This window comes from Canis lupus, chromosome 7 (genome assembly GCF_048164855.1).
Source record: "Canis lupus baileyi chromosome 7, mCanLup2.hap1, whole genome shotgun sequence".
In the NCBI taxonomy this organism is placed as follows: Eukaryota; Metazoa; Chordata; class Mammalia; order Carnivora; family Canidae; genus Canis; species Canis lupus.
In genome coordinates, this window is record NC_132844.1 from 6,781,276 (window position 1) to 6,799,229 (window position 17,954).

Below are 17,954 nucleotides of genomic sequence, written 5' to 3' on the forward strand. Positions count from 1 at the left end.
ACGGGTGTCAGGGACTTGCAACAGGTGTAGCAGGCAGTGAAGAATAAACACGCTCCAAAAGAAAAAGAAGGTTGAGAGTCTCTGTGCGGTGGGTAAGGGGGCTTGGAGCTCTACAGACTCGGGTCAGGTTCTGGCTCTGCTGCTCACCAGCTACGTGACCTCAGGCAAGTTACTTAAAGGACACCATCATCACGATAATGACCTCCATAGGGTTACTGGATGAAGTGACACAGTGCACGCAAAGCTCTCAGAACAATGCGTGGTTCACGCAGGCATTCAATAAGCGATACCCATCATTAGTAGGCATCCGGGCGACCTGAGGCTACCACCCAGGGCCAGGCCTCTCTCCCATGTTGCTCACCACCCCCTCCATACCAGCCCACCTATTATTGCTCTTACTATCATCATCACCACCAACACCCTTCTGCCCACCCCCACCCCCCCCCACCCCCGTCTCAGGCTTCAGACTGCACCCTAAGGTGTCCTGGAAAGCCCAACCTCCAAGCTAGGACAGGCAGGGGCTATTTGGCATGGCTCTCTCAAAGGGCAGCCTGGTCTCCAGAGGTGACACTGACTGGTATGTGCCACGGTTCGAAGCCAGAAAGATGGCAGGCTACCAGAGGAACAAAGTCCTTCCTCTATGTCTGTGCCCTTTTCTGGTCTGGAGGTGTGGCAGGTACGGCCTGAGGTGGGCAAAGCGGGCAGCCTTTGTCCATTGTTAACCACCGGTGGATCCGGCCAGCCCAGATTTTATCTCTTGGGTGGCTCCAGACACCTGTCTGCCCAGGTTCAGGCCTCAGAGATGGGTCATGTGGGCTTGTCTTGTCTTCCCTGGGATGACTCAGGGCCAGGAGGCCAACAGTCGCCCTCAGGTCCCCTCCCAGTAATGAGAGGTCAGATTCCTTCAGATTTAGTAAGGGCACTCCTTGAGGCTGTCTTTTGTCACTCACCCACAGTGGGGACTCTTTAATGAGCAGTGAGCCACGCCCTTCCCCCAGAATGGGGGGCAGGTGGCCATTCCAGGCACGTGAGCAGGGCTGATTTCACAATGGCCAGCCCAAAGGTGAGGGACCGAGGGCAGGCCTGGCCTGAGAGGGACCCGCCTCCTGGGCCTGCTTGGCCAGCCCTCCCCAGCCTCCCTGGCCAGGCTGGAACTCCTCCACACCCCACCTGCCCAAACAGCTCCAGGGGGATGCTGCTGCCGGCGTGGGAGGCAGAAGAATGGTGGAAGAGCTGGGGTACTGAGTGCTCAGTGATACTTGCCTGGAAACCAAAGCTGCTGCTGGCGAGGCCTTGCCCCACACCCGGGCTCTAGCCATCACCCCACTTAGAGCCCCGGAGAGGCCTTATCTTCATGCAGGGCCCTATCGTTTACATGTTCACACACTGTCTCACCTTGATCCAGACCCTCCCGACAGCAGGAAAGTAGAATGAACCCTCTCTGCAGCTCAGGGCTATTGAGGGACACACTGGGTCACATGCTGGTAAGGAAAAGAATTTGGATTCCAACCCATCAGGCCTGACTCCCAAACCTATCCATTGTCTTCTGCTACACCATTGGTTTTTAAACTTCTTTAAAAAAGATTTTTTCTTCTAGCATCTAAAAAGAACGCCTCTCCATATTATCTTTGTAACTTCCTGTGAATCTAGAATAATTTTAAAATAAGAAGTGAAGGGCACCTGAGCATCTGCCTTTGGCTCAGTCATGATCTCGGGGTCCTGGGATAGATTCCCACATGGGGCTCCCCTCAGGGAGCTTGCTTCTCCCTCTGCCTGTGTCTCTGCCTCTTTCTCTGTGTCTCTCAGGAATAAATAAGTAAAATCTTTTTTAAAAGGTGAAAAAATATCTATGCAGGGCTTGATATATAAAATACATCAGTGAGATACTATGATAAGTCAGAAGAGGGGCTCCCCTTTAGGGGGCAGCGTTGAAAAGGAGCATGGGGGCTCCTGGGGCCTGGAGATGTTCTGTTTCTGGAGCTGTTCTGGTTCTGCAGGTGCGTGCAGTTTGTAAAACCCCACTGAGCTGGAGCTTTATGATCAGTGTGTTTTTCTCAATAAATGTTAAACTTGAAAAATTAAAAATCAAAGTGGAGGTGCTCTGGTTGAGAAGGAAGGGGGGCTGGGATCTGCTCAGCTCTCCTACCGTCTCCCCTCCCGTAACCTCCTGAGGCCCCCAGGGTTCTGCAGAACCCAGTTTGGAATCTGAGTCCTGGTTCTTCCTACTATAATGTGAATGACTGGGTCAAAGGCCCTCAGCTCCCCGGGGCCTGCGCTGGCTGTTCTATTGCCATTTCCCGTCACCTAGTTACATACTGTGGCCTTCAAGTTAAAAACTACCATTCAGACAAGTGCGATGAAGAGCTTCATCCTGGATGTGGATGATGCCACAAAAGGATGCTGAGTGAGAAAGGAAACAGCAGGCTCTGGGTATCCCACAGAAAAAGCTGTGGGGCCCCTTGTGTGGGGCAGCCTTATATAGAAAGCATCAGCTTAGAGTGAAGGATACCCAAAGAAAACCCAGTTTTTATTTTTTTTAAGATTTTATTTATTCATGAGAGACACAGAGAGAGGCAAAGACACAGGCAGAGGGAGAAGCAGGGAGCCCGATGTGGGACTCGATCCCAGGACCCTGGGATCATGCATGACCTGAGCCGAAGGCAGACGCTCAACCACTGAGCCACCCAGGTGGCCCGAAAACTGGATTTTTAAAAGAGGCTTTATTTGACAAAAGAAATCGGTTCAGACTTTCTCTAATTACAGGAGCTGGGAATAATAGCCATTCAACATTTTCTGTAAGTAAAAGGCAACCGACAACATAAAACTAGCAAATCTCACTCATGTTCAAAAAGTTGGCCACATACTTCATTTCCACTTGATTTGGCTTCGATGAAGATTTCTGGGGGGATCGTGCACTTCTGATCAGCATGCCTCAGCCGGGTTGTTTGTTCCCTCCCACTTGGAGGACATGGTTAACATTCTTTCGTGCAAGACCCTAAGTTAGTTGCCATTGTTCCCTGCCCACCACTGTACCTGGAATCTGCGGCAGCTGCCAACACACAGCTAAGGGCAGAAGTTAGCCCAGTGTGAGGTTAATTGGACCAAAATGAAGCCATTACAGTTTAACAGACCCTCTCAGAAGCCTATGGGAGGATTGCTTACGTGGGCTCCCCCAAGACTTCCAAAAGTTTGGAGGTGAACTTGCTCTCGCTATTTACAGTAGTAGGGTCTGCTGTGTTTGTGTCAAATGGCCAGTCTCTGGGGTTGCTGTGAGACAAAGGGAAATCCTTTATGAGCTCCTGTTTCTAGAAGAGGCTATTCTCTGAGGTGTGAGGAAATGATAAAAACAGTACATCAGACCAGTGACCCAACCTCGGAGGGGAGGGGGTGGGTGAAGAATAATGCATGCAGGTGTCAGGGTCTTCTTCTTGGTTTCATGGCTTTTCTGTGAGGTCCTCTCAGTTCAATAACACTGCACCGAACCTCAAGAACACAGAGTTTTGTTTTACTGAATTTTCAGGATAAGTGGAAAATTCTTGGTGGATATTGCATTTGTCATGGGAGAGCCAGGTACTCTGTGATTTCTGCCCAGAACACTCTCTACCTTGGGACTCCTCCTCTGCAGAGCATGGCAGGGAAATCCCAGTTGGTCAAAGTATATAAGCAGCCAATTGCAGCACCTAACACTTAGTATCCAACCCCACTTAGACTATCCATCAAAGCGTTCATCTAGCAGAGTAAGGTAGGAGTGTGGTCCCTCTATGTTTTCAGGACATTTGGTTTGTTGGGTGCAATTGTGGGAGTTTATTTTAATGGTGACATATTAGAATTCTTCCAGAAAAGAGACCAGTGTGGTAAAGTATCTGGGAGCTGAGTCAGTTGAAGAGAAGGGGGAGAGGAGAGGAAAGGAGAGGAGAAGAGAGGAGAGGAGAGAAAAGAAGAGAAAAGAAGAGAAAAGAAGAGAAAAGAAGAGAAAAGAGAAGACTTATCTGGTCATGGGGTAGTTCCTGGGGAAAGAGCTAGGACTCTTCTGGGTAATGGCCATCTGAGTGATTCTAATGAGGGCTTGTCCAGGACAAACTCCCAGATAGGGTTTCCCATGACCCAGTCACTGATCTGAACACTGGACATGCTATGAACTCATTTAATGCTCCGACAGCCTTATGTTGTTATCACCCTCATTTTACAGTTGTGGAAACAAACACAGAGAACTAAGTGACTTGCCCAGTGTCACACAGCTATAAATGACTGAGCTGGAATTTGCACCCAGCTTTCTTACTAGCTCAGGATTTTTCAACCTTGGTACTACAAACATTTGGGGCTGAGTGATTCTTTGTTGTGGGGGGATGTCCTGTGCATTGTAGGATGTTTAGTGGCCTTCCTGGCCTCTATCCACCGGGTGCCGGTAGCACCCGATGTCATAGCAATGGAATGTCTCTAGAAATTCACAAATATTTCTTGGAGGGCGAAGTTGCCCTCAGTTGAAAACTAGTGTTGGGTTGGAACAGCCGACCTCGTGCAGGATGGGATCTATGCTGCTGCCTTCCTCTTCCATTCAGTTATGGGGGCTGTGACTAGGGAGGCTTTATCATGCTCCTCCTAACTGTTCAGAAGAGCTCCACCACTGCCTAGGGACATCCTAGCCCTAGAGGTGGTTTGATTTTTAACATGTCCAATATCTTCTAATTTTACTACTATCTGCCTCAGTGTCCCAAAAATCGAAGGCCAGAAAGCAATTGCAACTCATTGGGGCAAAAGCTGAGGGAAGGTGTAAACCAAAACCCATACACGTTTTTACAGAGTGCAGGTGGAGGCTCTCAGAGATAAGCTCAGACAGGCAATGCTCACAGGGACACACAGGGACATGGGTAGCCTGAGTGGGAGGGGTGAGTGTGAGGGCAAAGGGTAGGAGGCCTGCTGTTTCCACCCTCCTGAGAGATAGCTTAGTGTCCCAGGCTACTGTGACAGGGTCAAGGACAGGATTGAGGAACACACTATCCAACTCAGGCCCTGGCCCTCTCTCTCCTGGGCCATCAGCCTCCTCTGCCTTCACTCTCTCTCCTTGAGATCCCAGAGCAATCTATTAAAACCCTACACCCGACTCTGTCCCTAAATCCTTCATTGCTGCCCTTCTCTCAGAGAGCCAAAGCCCAAATTGTCCAAGGCCAGACTCATCCAGCCCTCTTGGCTCCCCGAATCCCACTACGCTCTCTCCTTCTTGCTGTTCTGGAATTCCATGTTTTTTTTCTTCTATGTCTCCATGTCAAATCAAGCTTTTGAATGGAATGTTGGTGAGTATATCAATCTCACCTTTCTCGTTCAAGCTCCAGGTGGCTGAGTCATCTCCTCCATGATCTAACAGGTAGAGTAAGGGCTCCAACTTTGTTCTTTTTAAAGTTAGCTTTGGCTTTAAAGTACATGTCCACATATATTTCCAAATAAGCTTATCAATCTTCACAAAAGATCTTCCTAAGTTGGGTTTTTTTTTCCCTAAGATTCCTAAGATTTTTGACTGAAAATATGTTGAATCTGTAGATCAGTTCAAGAAAAATACTGAATCTTCCAGTCAATGAACATAGCAGAGTTTCCCATTTAATTATATCTTCTTTAATATCTCCCAGCAGCGATTTGTAGTTCTCAGCCTGGAAGACTTGGACACTTTTATTAGATTCATTTCTTTTTTTTTTTTTAAGATTTTATTTATTTACTCATGAGAGAGAGAGAGAGAGAGGCAGAGACACAGGCAGAGGGAGAAGCAGGCTCCTTGCAGGGAGCCCGACGTGGGACTCGATCCCTGGTCTCCAGGATCAGGCCCTGGGCTGAAGGCGGCGCTAAACCACTGAGCCACCCAGGCTGCCCCTATTAGATTCATTTCTAACTACTTTATGTTTTGTGGTACTAGGGTAAATGGAATTGCTTTTTAAAACTTTCATTTTCAAGTTTTTTGCTGCCAGTATTTAAGAATACAATTGCTTTTCCTATAATATCTTTGTATCCTACAACCTTATTAAATTCACTTATTAGTTCCACTAGCTATATTGTAGATTCCTTGGGATTTTACATATAAACAATCATATCATTTGCAAAAAGATACAATTTTATACATTTCTTCTTGGTTGTTATGCCTTTTATTTATTTTTCTTGCCTGATTGCAATGGTTAGAGCTGCCAGTACAGTATTAAATAAAAGTAAAAGCGGGTATCCTCACCTTGCTTTTGATCCTAGGGAGAAAGGATTTAGTCTTTCACCATGAAGTATGATATTAGCTGTTGGTTTTCTGTAACTGCTTTTTATCAACTTGAAGAAGTTTCTAGTTGCTTAAAGTTTTTGTCATAAAATGGGTGCCAAATCTTATTAAGTGCTTTTTCTGCATTGATTGAAATGGTGAAATGGTTTTCCACCTTTACTAAGGGTCTGAGTCCATTCAGACTGCTATAACAGAATATCAGATTGGCTTATAAACAATAGAAATTCATTTCTCGAAGTTCTGGAGCCTGGGAAATTCAAGATCAAGGTGACAGTAGATTCGATGTCTACTGAGGGCTCACTTCCTGGTTCATAGATGACTGTCTTTTTGTTTTGTCCTCATGGCAGAAAGGACGAGGGAGTTCTCTGGGGCCTCTTTTAGAGGGATACTAATCGCATTCATGAAGGCTCTACCTTCACAACCTCATCACCTCCCAGAGGCCCCATCTCCTGATATCACCACATTGGGGATTAGGTTTCAACATTTGAATTTGGGGGGTTCACATACAGTCTGCAGTACTAAGACAGCTAAAATTTTACGGAAGTAAGAAAAATGTATGGCATGTGAGATCCTGCCATCATGGAAAGCTCCAGACTTCTTGGGGAAGAGGTATGAAGATAATAGAAAGATTAAAAGGATCATAGCTTTTCAGTCAGCAGACCCGGCCTTTGAGACCCAGTTCTACATGCGACTATAAGCAAGTTGACTGAATCACTTTGAGCCTCAGTCTTCTCAGGTGGAGGAAATAATCCATATGTGGGAAAGTTGTGGTAAGGATTAAAGCACACCACGTAGTATCTAGCCCATTTAAACAGTAGACACTGGGGGCACCCAGTTAATCATGTGACTCTTGATTTCAGCTCAGGGTCAGGGGATCGATCCCCACCTTGGCCAGGGGGGCAGGGGGGCTGGAGTGAGGGGGTAGAGGGAGTGGTGGTCCGTGCTCAGCAGGGAGTCTGCTGGAAATGCTCCCTCTCCCTCTGCCCCTTCCCCCTTCCACTCACATGTTTGTGCTCGCTCTCTCTCTCTCTCAAATAAATAAATAATTCTTTAAAATAATTGTTAAATAAATTAACAATAGACACTGTTGCTCGCATATGCTACTAGATGTGAAACTCTGAGGCATTGATCCTTGAGAGTGAAGATCAAGGGTGCACAGCCCTAATGACAAACACCCCAAAGCACCTTCAGCTCAGGGCGGAGAAAAATACATACAGGAATATTTGGATAAAGGCTTCACTATTTCTTTCCTGTGTGCCTTGATGGTCCTGAGTAGCAGGCCAATTCGATAAAAAGCCATTGGCATCAAGAAGTGACGTTGTTTTCGATTAAACAAAATGCTCAGATGCTGGAGTATCTGAATCCAAAAGGTGCCAAACCCATGTTTTGCAAGAAGGCCGTCTTTTTAAATCATAGATTAATGAAAATTCCCGATGACCAAATATAGAGAACACTCCCACTTTGGATTTCCAATTCAATTCAAACTCTATCTTTAAAATTATCACAGCAATTAGTGTCATCCAATCCTTGCAATAGCCTACGCTGGGAGGAGGGTAATTTAGCACATTGCAAAGCGTTACATCAAATCAGGGATATTAACAGTGTGACATGAAAAAAGGGTCCTTTTCCTTAAATGGTCAAATAAATGTGCAAACGCGGAGTTAACCGTAGTAAAACATTCTTTTTAAATCACAGGACTTAAAAAAAAAAAATAAATAAATCACAGGACTTGAAGACACTAATGTGCAATACCAACTTCCAAGAGGAATATATAGGCTGCAGAGTTTCCCCAAACATCACATTTGATTTCAGAACTCTTTTGCAATCACCGTCTCTTTGGTTCCAAAAGCACAAACTTTAGGAAAGCCTCATGCAATTTTACATACGTCTTAGTAACATTATACTTCAGAAGTTTCAACCTCCAAATCAAACATTTTTAGAAAAATTCATGCACGTTCACTCCTTGAAGCTTCCCACACAACTCAACCCTTAGGAGGCTGTTAATAAGTAGGATTATATTGTCGTCAAGTATTACCACCCCTACTTTACAAGTGAGAAGACACTCAACAAAGAACGCTAACCACGTGATGTATTTCATCTAAGTGAATCGGCTTGGCATCCGGGTCAGGTAGGCATCACTATCGCCAGGTGATGGCAGTGGAAGGAAATTACGTGACTTGTCCAGGGTCACACAGCTAGTGGCAGACAGTATGAAAAGGAGTTATCGTTGCCTCCATCCATCCACCCAAGGTGAGTGGGCCACTGGGGCAGAAACGGACACAGACGCAGATGCAGGTGCTGCTGACTCACCCCCACCCAACATCCCTCCAGGTGGGACTTTGGGGAGAAGAGAGAATGAAGGTGTAGGTGTTCAAGAGCTTTGAGCTACTGGAACAAGAGGACTTTGTTTCCTGCAGATCCCAGATAGTAGCAAGGAAACCATCACTCAGATCTGCAATTTTCAGATTTGTAAAGCTTTTGTTTGTTTATTTATAAAAGATTTTATTTATTTATTCATGAGAGAGAGAGAGAGAGGCAGAGACATAGGCAGAGGGAGAAGCAGGTTCCCTGCAGGGAGCCTGATGTGGGACTCGATCCCAGGACCCCGGGATGACACCCTGAGCCAAAGGCCTACGCTCAACCTCTGAGCCCCCCAGGTGCCCCTGATAAAGCTTTTAATGCAGCCCTCGTTGACCTGACTGCCTAGACTACCTGCCTGGGACACGGAGGAAGGAGGTACGCAGAAGGCCATCACCACCCCAGCCCTGCCCGGTTTTCAGCTGAGTAAGGAGAGGAGAGAGAAGAAAGCCCGGGCCTTGAAAATTCAGGAAATTGTGGGTGCAGGAGAGTGAAGAAAATGTACAACTTGATATTTAAAGTGAAAAGTTGTTCACACGGCAGTTACTCGATTGTATTAATTGGCAAGTAATTGCCAGGGTGCGAGGAGGAAAAGGCCTCGTCAGGGGGAGCTGAGTGTAATTTAGTAATCCCACCGAGACACGAAGCAGACACGGCCCTCGGATGTTTGGAAATGTGACTTTAAATGTAATTTGTGGGTGGAGGGGGGACTCGTATTTGCCTTTATTTTGAAGACACCGAGTGAACGTGTCCACACGATTCCAGGTTTAGACGGGAACATTTTAATACTGGGCGGGGGAGGAGAGGGAGGGCAGTGAGGTGTTAGCTTCCCAAACACACGATGCAGTTTCTTTCTAAGCTGCAAGCACAGTTTGATAAGTCATCCAGCAGTTTTCTTGGGTCCAGATACCAGAGCCACCCAGAGTAAGGGGACAAAGCTGAGATGAAGATAGAAAATTAATCAGAGCTTATAGAAATGGACCTACAAGGTGAACGGCACCAAACCCCCAGGTTGGTGTTTCTATCTTCTGTAGGGTCATGGATCCACATGGGAATCTGATGATCATTGATAGAAATGCACAGAACTTTGTGTAAACCTAAGGCACTCACGGTCTGTGGCCTCACCGTGGACCTCTTGGGCATGTAGATACTAGATGAAGAGGCCCTAATCTTGGCAGAAAGCAAACTTAACTGGCAAGTGGCATTATGACTTTCTCCTTTAGTTTTGAGATAATTAGCTGAGACAACTTTTAGAGCAATCTCTGGGACCACTCCAAGAAATCATTTCACTTAATCATCTGAGGTAGTCTATTAAATATTGGCTGTTCTGAAAAATTGGCCTGCAATCTGCCAATTCTGGTGACTTATTAGAAATGATAAAAGACAATCATCTGTAGGGCAGATTTAGATTCCATTAACCCCTGCCTGGATGTGGTGCAAATATTGACCAGCGTGCCCTGGTTTAACTGAGATGGGGTTTGGGATGGGATCTTCAAACACCACCAACTATTGATTGCTGGGGAATTGATTTTGTCCTTGGCAAAGCACACAGCAAAATAGGATGTGAATTCCTTATACTTAATTTGAAAAGAGTCTTCTTCTCCCATACAGGAGGTCATCAGCAAACACTTGGGGGTGGGGAGAGCTCAGGTTCCAGGGGGAAATGTTCAGGGTTCTCCTCCTTAAAGCGGAGCTGATTCTCCCTCCACTTCCAGGCCGTGGACCTCACCCAGATTCCCCACCATGGCCGGGTTGGAAACCTGAAACTGATAAGCTTTACCAATCCACTCAGAGGGCCTGGCTACCTTTTGGGTTGGTGTAAGGAGTGATGGAGAGAAAGAAAACATTGACCAGCAACAGAGTCTCTTTCCCCATACCTGGGTAAGGAAGGCATTTCCTATATCCTTCCGATGCTTCTAGGTCACTCCAGAACAATGCCCTCCAAGATGTGGGTGGGTCATCCTACCTGGAGCAGGTTCCTCCACCAAGAGGCGGGCTGGGAGGACTCCCGGTCTGGTGTGCAACCGTAGATGCGGAGGGTCAACGAGCTGGGGCCGGGCTAGTCTGGGACTCTGGGAGTCACCATAACCGCCCCTCACCACGTCTTCCCTCCTACGATGGAATCTGAACGGCGCATACAGGCAGGCGTCTTGGCACGCTTCTGAAGGCAAGGGTTTGTGAGCTTGTTTTTAGGGCAGAGTGACTGGAGCCCTGCCACTCAGTGGCACACCTTCAATTATTCCTAAGGAAACTCAGGATAAATCAGATGGCACCTCACGCTGCCGTCCAGATCCTGGCCCACATAAGCATGGCAGGCGATTTGTAAAGAAGAATTAAATAAGAAAATTCTTGAAAATGAAGGAAATTATGCCATGAATCTAACTTCCCACTTCCTCCTCCCTCTCTCACCCCCTCCCATGAATCAGGAAAAGGCCCAAGTCGTTTGCCTTGGGAACAAATCACCCCAATCCAGCTTGTGATGCATGAGCATCGGCTGGGAGCCATTGGTTTAAGGTTTTAAAAGAGAAGTGAAGGAAGAAAACAGAGAGAGAGAGAGAGAGAGAAAGAGAGAGGAAGGGGAGGAGAGAGAATTATCTGCATTGGTATTACACGGATTAAATCTAAAATTGCCTCATTTATAGCAGGCATTTCCTTTCAGCCAAGCTTCTCAGGTCTCAAAAAACCACAGTGTTTCACCCAGCTTGCCATTCAGCTTAACAATTTAAATCTGTTTTCAGCAGTCTGAATGGAAGTCTGGGGTGGACTCTGTGAGATTTCTCTCTGTGCAGATTTTCTGGAAATACTTAAGATGAGAATTTTTTTTAAGCTCTATAAAGTTATTTACGCCTTCCTAGCAATGAGGAGGTGGCTGCTGGGTAATTGGGGTGGTCAGAAGCCACCCCCACCCCAAAACTCTCCTTCCACTGGCTTCCCACACTGCCTCGAATGTTTCCCAACACGTTGCCCAAGCAAACACTAAGGCATATTGGAAAGAGAATAGGCTTGGAGGAGAAGCAAACTTAGATTCACATCCTGGCTGGTCCACCACTTATCAGCTGGGAAATCTTAGAAACGTCTATCTGTAGCCTCTTAGACACTCAGTTTTCAGGGCACCTGGGTGGCTCAGTGGTTGAGCGTCTGCCTTTGGCTCAGGGCATGATCCCGGGTCTCAGTTTTCTCTCTACATATGTAAATACTCTCTGCATTAGTGTGGGTCTGAATAGTAAAACTGATGATATATGAAATCAGGAAAACATAAACCACCTTCCGAGGATATAAAACAGGAGGAATTTAATGCAAGGAATTGATTTCAAGGTGATAGAAAAGGTGAAGAGGTCAACGGTGGGGGCAGCAGGGGGCTGGTGATGAAGCCCAGAGATCAACTACAGCTGGATGCCACCAACCCCTGAGGCTGGAGTGACACAGGCCGTAGGCAGGCTCTCCAAGGGCAAGCTTGAAGGTCACCCGAAGGAAAAGTGGGGCCACGGCGGGAGCCAGGGTCATAAGAGAAGCACATGTGCTGCCAGGGACGGCACCCAAGGCGGAGGAGCAGGAAGAGGAGGAGGAGGAGGAGGAGGAGAAGCAGTATGCCTCCTCCTACCCCCAGCCACCCTCCCTTCTCTTGCTGAAGCCCCTGGCCACTGACTGGCACCCCGGGAGTGCCGCCTGCAGGGCCTGCTCCCTGCCTACAGAGCAAAGCTGGCCTCCCAGGAATGTGCCTGAAGACAAGCAGGCCCCGGGGCCGGCGCCAGGGACCCAGAGTCCTGACATCCTCGGGCCTCGCCCCTCAGAAGCCCTCGGGGCTCAGGGCCGCGTCCCCCTGGCTGCAGGCCCCAGGCATCATCCCTCTCTCTCAAGCTGTCACCACCGTCTATCTTTCTCTGAACTGACCCCAGGATAGATAGAGTCCCCGTCCTCCTCTAGGCAATGCTCCCGGCAGGCAAGCATATGCCCCCCACCCCCACCCTAACTCAAGGTGTTGTCAAGGCAAGCACACCGGCTTTGGCCAGTTCCCAGGCACAGTGCTGCCCTCGGGCTCAGGCTGGGGAGCCCCTGCTCTGGCCTCATTTTCAAAGGCCAGGATTCTTTTTTTTTTTTTTTTTAAGATTTTATTTATTTATTCATGAGAGACCCAGAGAGAGAGGCAGAGACACAGGCAGAGGGAGAAGCAGGCCCCATGCAGGGAGCCCAACGTGGGACTCGATCCCGGGATCCCGGGGTCACGCCCTGGGCCCAAGGCAGTTGTCCCAAAGGCCAGGATTCTCTGGAGCCAAGGGACACTGGCAGCTCCGGTCCCCTCCCTTGTTCTGGGTGTTTAAGACATCAGATTGCCCCCCACAGCCGGGAGCACAGTTCCAGGGCCTGACTGCTCTTCCCTCCTGCTCTGTCCTCCTGGGGACGGAGCAAACCTACGGTGCCAGCAGCCCGAGAGCCGAGGCCGCCGGTCATGGGGGACGCGGAGGGACGGTTACGGTGACACGGGCCACACCCCTCACGCCTGGCCTGGCCACACACCTGCCTGCGAAGTCCCTCCAGGTGAGGGACGCCCCCCGGCCGTGCCAGGAGGGGGACGGGCTGCCTGCCCGGGGCTGCGCCAGCTCTCCACCTGCCACGATGTCTGCTCTAGAATTTGCAGGCGCTCCCCCTCTGACCCCGGCCTTCCGAGCTGTCTGAAGGTGTGGCCCCCGAGCCCCAGGACAGAACTTACTCCCCTTAGAGGTTGTCGGCTTCATGTGGGACTCTGTGTATTGGGGGCTGCGCGTGTCCTCTGGCCGCCGTCCCCACACTTGCTAAGCGTGGGCCTGGGCCTGCCGTAGGCTGGCTGCCTGCCCGGAGGGGAGCTCAGGGTGTGAGGGTGTGGGGCTCAGGTGAAGAAGGGAGGAGAGGGCTCCGACCCACACGTGCCCACAGGCCAGGGGTGCACAGCGGGCTATCCGCCCTCACCGGGTGCCAGGCCGGGCCTTGTGCCCCTGGCACCTGCGGCGCTCCTGAGCAGACTCCTCCCGGCTCTGCAGGGCAGCACGCCCTCGGGGATTCCTAAGCCAACACTCACGGAGTATGGCACATGTTGTCCTAAACACATTCCACGTATTGTCACATAGTCCTCCTGTGAGGCAGATAATAGCATTAGCTCCATTTCGCAGATAAAGAGACAGACAGGGAGGCTGAGCAATTTGCCCAGGGCACAACCAGGATGCGGGTCCATGGGTCTGAGTCTCAAGCTGGACTCTTAACCACACCCTACACTGCCTCCCACTCCATGAAAGCGTGTGTGTGTGTGTGTGTGTGTGTGTGTGTGTGTGTGTGCACACGAGCCCAGAGCTTCACTGAGTGCTTACAGAAGTCTCTCGCCCTCCCCCCTAGACATTCTCCCAAACATTGAAGGATAGCTGCTGTGTCCTTGGCCCAGCTTTCTCTTCCCTGGCTGGACATCCCCATCTGTTTGCCTTCCTTCCCATGATAGAACATCTAAACCCTTTACCACCCAGCTTGGGGGTCCCTCCATCCTGTCCCATCGCCTCTTTTGAAGTGTGGGACCCAGAACTGAAATCTGTACTCAAGTTGACCGATCTTCCCTGTGTGAGCAGAATTTAGGAAATCATTTCTTCCCGTCATTCTTGTACAAACGTAGCAAGAGGCGGGATTAGCCCTTGGCAAGACCCCGTGCACAAGCGTTCACTCTGACTGAGACAGCCCTCGTCCTCGAGGAGTATATAGTCCAGTGCAAGCGACAGACAGGGGAATTGGTCATCTGAACAAAATGTGAGTCACCAGGGGGCCCAGACGAGCAAGCCTTCTGCGGCAGGGGTGGTTGGGAGATGGGCGTTAAAGAGTAAATGGGAATCCATCAGGTGAGCTAGAGGAGGTGGGAACAATGGGCGCAGAGGCGGGGAGGTGTGCAAGGACATGGCACATTCCAGAACCTGTTGAATGGCTTGGTAGTCAGACCACATCTCAGATCCTTTGGAGGGATCTGACCTCCTGAAGGTCGAGGGGAGCCATAAGCCTTTTACTGTGGCTTGATTTCTATTAATTCATGGAGCTTTTTAAAAGTCCTTTCACCCTGCATCATTGATTTGTTAAACTAAAGCCCAGAACTTTCCATCTATTCCAATTCGGTTTCATCTTATTAGATCCCACCCATTGTTTCAGTCAGTCTGGATCCCATTTCTGCACATCCAAACTCTTCGTCCTCTTTGCCAATGCTGCATCATCCGCCCTTTCTGATATTGATAACAGTATCCAAAGCAACAGGCTTGGGCAGAGACTTGTTGCCCACCCCACTACGGACTTGCTCTGAGTTACCGTGAGTCAGCATCCCTCAGGCTAGGAGCTCTTCTAAATAAAAGGCACATGGAGCTCACAATTTTCCACTTTTGTCTACAAGGAGGTCAAGAGAGAGATCGTCAGCTGGTACCTCTGAGTTCTGGATATACCATCATCAACATCTCCCTGGCCTACCCGCCCAACGACCCCATTAGAGCAGAAAATGAATGAGACCAGTGTGACTTGTTTCCCTGCAGCTCCTATCTCTAGGGTGCGTAACCATCTGCTTAATTAATAGCGTGGACCACAGTTGTGGTGGGTTCTTTGGTGCTCCCCCTCACACCTGCAGGTATGCAGTTTGCAGAATCCGAGTCCTTTCCCTTTTGAGAACGAGGACTTTTGCCCACCCCAATCTTTGGGTCACTCTCACATTTGCTGCGGTCTATGAATGATCAACAACCGCCACAGAGCGAGCTGGGCTCCTATTCTCCCGTGGGCATGGCCGGGGCTGAGGAGCGCTAGGCGGGCACCTGGACTCTCCTCCAAGCCTGTCATGGGCATCTTTGCCCCAACCTTCGGCTCCAATTCCAGCTCAGTAGGGTTACTGTTCCCTTTCCAGACTGACGATCATTCTTGAGAGAGAAAAGAGCAATAGGAGTTTGGCATTTTGTCATACTCTCTCTCATGCTCTGCTTTGCAGGTGGAAGAGTTTGAATTTGATCTGGTAAGTAATCGCTGAAGATTTTTGAAAACAGGAGTGATGTGATCCTATTTTAAGGGGAGCGTTTTCAGGTTTGGGGCTCTTTTGCATCAGAAGTACATTGCTCTCGGCATCAACATTTAACACAGCAATTGCCTGTAAGCGCAGCAGGCAGAGCAAAACGTACTAGCCAAGCACAGTTGTAGAAGATCATTTTATCTTCAGTGTGAGGCAGGAAGGGGAAGCAGCGAGTAGAATTTGCAGCCTGACAGCCCTGGGTTTAAAGTACCAACTCCATCATTTCAAAGCTGGAGGCCTTAAGCAAGCACCTCTGCGCCTCAGTTTTCTCCTCTGTGTAATGGGAACAGTAATTATACCCGCCAACTGGAGTCAAATGTAAACTTCCTTGCTCCATAGACAAAGTGCTCAAGAAGCGGTCCTTTATCCAAATCCGTCATCTCTAGGTGCTATGATTACACAGTGGTCACCTTGCAGGACCCCAAAGCTCCCCCAAACCAGGGCGCATCCTCCCGAAGTAGCCTGAGGACAGTGGGGTTGTGAGCTCTGTGCAAGGCGATGCCTCCCAGACACACAGGTGGCGTCTGCTTGCTGCACGGCTCTGAGCTGCCTGCCGAGGCCCCAACCCCGAGTGACCTGCAAGGGAGGCCGGCACCAAATTCCTAGAGTCCTGAGTGCGCATCCCACCCTAATTAGCTCCACTTCCCTGTGTGTTTTTGTCAGGAGTTGCAGGGTTAATAGCTGGAAGAACCGGTTTTAAAATACACCCCCGGGAGCTGGTCTGGGTGATTCTTCAGAGGAAACTGGAGCCTGGGTGGGAGGTGCCAAGGCCCAGAAATGGCAGGTGTCCCTCGGTCCCGCCTGAGGTGCTGGCAGCTTCCTACACGTGTGGCCCATCCCCTCCCACGCACGGGGGCCGCCCCACCCATGGGAGGCACAGTTGGGGAAGCACTGGCCACCTCTCTGTCCCGCTCTCATCCCACCCTACCCTTCGGCTGGCCTCCCAAGGCTGAGCAAAGAGGCTTTGGATCCTGCACGGTGCCACTCTGCCCTCTGACCTGGGGGGTAGCCACATCTGCTTTCCTTTTTTTTTTTTTTTAAGATTTTATTTATTTATTCATGACAGACACACAGAGAGAAAGAGGGGCAGAGATACAGGCAGAGGGAGAAGCAGGCCCCATGCAGGAAGCCTGATGTGGGACTCGATCCTGGGTCTCCAGCATCACGCCCTGGGCTGAAGGCAGGCGCTAAACCACTGAGCCACCCAGGGATCCCCACATCTTCTTTCCACATGTCCCCCCAGAGGCCCAGTTCTGCAGACGCAACACAAATTCTCCCATCCATGCTTTGACCCTGCCAAGAATCCCTGACCTTCCTTAGCATTAATGTAGCACATCAAGCAAGAGTTTGAGGGTTTTCGTAGGATAAGTGTTTAGTCCTCACTCTATGCTTATGATGCGGGTATTACTGCCTGCATCTTACAGATGAAGAAACTGAGGCCCTTGAGAGCTCAGGGACCTTGCTGAAGGCCGCATTGCCAAGTAAATGGTAGAGGTAGGATTTGAACTCATGACAGCTTGCTCGGCATGATATTCTATTTCCTCTCTTGTGATAGAAAGTTGGGGACTTGGAGACCTGGCAGGGACAACCACCAGGCCGTGGGCCCCAATTCACTTTGCCTGGGGCCTAGTCCAAGTACATATTGCCCCAGACTCTCTAGAGACCAGGCTAATTTCAACTTCTAGGACCTCTGAAGCAGGATGGAAGCAGAGCAGAACCTAGTCCCCGCCTGCCCCGAGGACCCTGCACACACACACACACACACCCCTCTCTCCTCCTTTTGGGTCCAGGAAGAGATCACAGCCCTTGGCCACTGGAGCCTTAACTCTTTTTTTAAATTGTGGTAAATATATACTATATAATATGTTATATATATAATAACATTTAGTGTCAATACTTTTAAGCGTCTATAGGGTTAGGTATATTCACACTCTTGTGAAACAAAACCCTAGAACCATTTCAACTTGCAAATCTGAAACCATACCCATTGGACAGCAGCTCTTCTTTTCAGGCTCCTTCTCCCCCAGTCCCTAGGAAATACCATTCTCCTTTCTGTGTCTCCAAGTTTAACTATTTTAGATCATATAAATGGAATCATGCAGTATTTGTCTTCCTGTGACTGGCTTATTGCATCTAGCTCAAAGTTCCCAAGGCTCATTCGTGTTGTATAGTATGGGATAGGGATTCTCTTCCTTTTTAAAGGCTGAATAATATTCCATGGTCTCTCTATACCGCCTGTTGTTTATCCATCTGTCCGTTGGAGGACATTTGGGTGACCTCTGTCCCTTGGCTATTGTTAATAAT